Source organism: Octopus sinensis, linkage group LG1 (genome assembly GCF_006345805.1).
Source record: "Octopus sinensis linkage group LG1, ASM634580v1, whole genome shotgun sequence".
Classification (NCBI taxonomy): domain Eukaryota; kingdom Metazoa; phylum Mollusca; class Cephalopoda; order Octopoda; family Octopodidae; genus Octopus; species Octopus sinensis.
In genome coordinates this window covers 89,024,816-89,027,761 of record NC_042997.1, presented here as the reverse complement: position 1 = coordinate 89,027,761, position 2,946 = coordinate 89,024,816, and positions in this window count along the sequence as shown.

Below are 2,946 nucleotides of genomic sequence, written 5' to 3'. Positions count from 1 at the left end.
ACGATCAGGACCAGATTAAGGCAAAACAACATCAACAATAACAACAATAACATATGCAATGACAAAAATAGTCAGTCTCTACGTGGTCACTTAGCTCTGTTTCTCATTCTCATTCTCTGTCTGGTTTGCTCTCTCTCTCTCTCTCTCTCTCTCTGTATACACACACACACACACACACACACACACACACACACACACACACACACACACACACACATATATATATATATATATATATATATATATATATATACATACATATATATGTGTATGCATATAGACACACATATGTGTGTGTGTATATATATATATATGGCTGTGTGGTAAGTATCTTGCTTACCAACCACATGGTCATGGTTTCAGTTCCACTCCATGGCACCTTGGGCAAGTGTCTTCTATTATAGCCTCGGGCCGACTAAAGCCTTGTGAGTGGATTTGGTAACGGAAACTGTATATATATGTGTATATATATATATATATATATATATATATATATGTATGTATATCTATATCTATATCTATATATATGTGTGCGTGTGTGTGTGTGTGTGTGTGTGTGTAAATGTTTGTGTGTCCGTGTTTGTCCCCCCCCAACATCGCTTGACAACCGATGCTGGTGTGTTTACGTCCCCATAAGTTAGCGGTTCGGCAAAAGTTACCGATAGAATAAGTACTAGGCTTACACAGAATAAGCTCTGGGGTCGATTTGCTCGTCTAAAGGCAGTGCTCCAGCATGTCAACTGACTGAAACAAGTAACAAAAAAAAAAGAAAAAATATATATATATCAGCCAAATCTCCCTCAAATCACTCCCACTTACCGCCACAAGAGAAAAAAGGAATATATTGTAGTCACTGATATTTAAAAATTATGGGATTGGTCGTGGCTGGAATGCCTTTGATCATGTCTGCTCGATCGACGCTACGATAACGCACAACAACTACACCAACTATTACTGTCACTTCTACAACATTCACAGTAACAGTAAACAACAACGGTACAACTACAAAGGAACCTTTAGGTGGTCGTCCGGCATGCAGTTAGAAATAGCAGTCAAATCTGCCTCGAATCCCACTCAAAGGTCGTTAAAATTGATAACAGAAAAACGAATAAAGGACGTTGGATAATGTGGTCCTATATTCTCCACACATAGGAAAAACAGACGGGATAGTCGCGACTGGAGTGTCTTCTTTTGATCACAGGTGTCTGTCAATTTAATTGATCATGGTTGACCTGGGGCTAAACAGTAGCAATAACATCAGAAACTAAAACAACATCAACAACAAAAACAACAATAACAACAACAACCTCAACAGCTATTAACAATGCTCCCATCGCCGCCACAACTCCTGTAACAAGTATAATACCAACAACAATCATCACCGTAACCACAATATTATTATTATTATTTTATTATTATTATTATTATTATTAGTAGTAGTAGTAGTAGTAGTAGTAGTAGTTGTTGTAGTAGTAGTAGTAGTAGACGACATGATTAGCAGTTGCTTTCATCTGTTGCTGCTGGTTGTATGTCACCCTCTCCTCCTCCTTCTCCTCCTTCTCCTCCTTAGTGTTACTACTCTTACCTACCTACTTACTAAGTTAACTCCCTCTCAGCCCCTCTCTAACTTGTGTTTCTATCCCCCACCTTCCATTTTCCCCACCCCGCTCTATCTCAGCTTCTGTGCTTTACTTATTTCACATCATCCAACGATCGAACGAGAGGCAGGCCTCTATATGGATGCTCTAATTTATTTTTTAGAAATAGCAGCCAAATCTTCTTCATATTGCTCATATCATAACCTACAGTCTTAGAAAGTACAAAAAAAAAAAAAAAAACATATTGTGGATTTCATTGAATTTCTTCTAAACACTTGAAGAATTTCAAATTTTCCCAAGATTTTTTTCAAATTTGCCCAAGATTTTTTTCAAATCTTCTACGCTGATGTAACTTCTTTATTATTAATTTCTGGAAAAAAGGCGGCGAGCCGGCAAGCTCATTACCGAGCCAGATAAAATGCTTAGCGGCATTTCTTCCGGCTTTATATTGTGAGTTCAAATGTAGACTTCGCCTTTCATCCACTCGAGAGCATTGAGGTCGATGTAATCGACTGGCCTCTCCTTTCCCATCTAAAATTCAGGCCTTTGTGCCTATAGAAGGAAGAATCGCTATTTTTGAGAGAAAAGGAACAAAAAAAACAAAAAAAAAAAAAACGAATACGATTTTCGAAATAACTTTTTTTTGAAAATCCGATGAAAAATTGAAGTAGATGGAAAAAAACTAATAAAATCCGATAATGTACTTACAAAAAAAAAAAAAAACTAAAAGAAAAATTTATTTTCTACTCTAGGCACAAGGACCGAAATTTTGGGGGAGAGGTCCAGTCGATTAAATCGAACCCAGTACGCAACTGGTACTTAATTTATCGACTCCGAAAGGATGAAAAGCAAAGTCGACCTCGGGGGGAATTTGAACTTAGAACGACGAAATACCTATTTCTTTTTCTTTACTGCCCACAAGGGGCTACACACAGAGGGGACAAACAAGGACAGACAAACGGATTAAGTCGATTACATCGAACCCAGTGCGTAACTGGTACTTATTTAATCGACCCCGAAAGGATGAAAGGCAAAGTCAACCTCGGCGGAATTTGAACTCAGAACGTAGCGGCAGACGAAATACGGCTACGCATTTCGCCCGGCCAGCTAACGTCTCTGCCAGCTCGCCGTCTACAAAATATTAAACGCTTTCATGGTTGACCTCGGGTTGAACAACCGCAACGTCATATCATCTCACTCCCCACCCCCCTGTGTCTCTTTCCCTTTTCCCTCTACCTTTTCCTCCTCCAGCACAATTTATCATGACTTACCTCCCCTATTACCACCACTTAGTTAATTACCTCACTCCCTCTTTCTTCTACATCTCATCCCCCCTTACATATAGTTC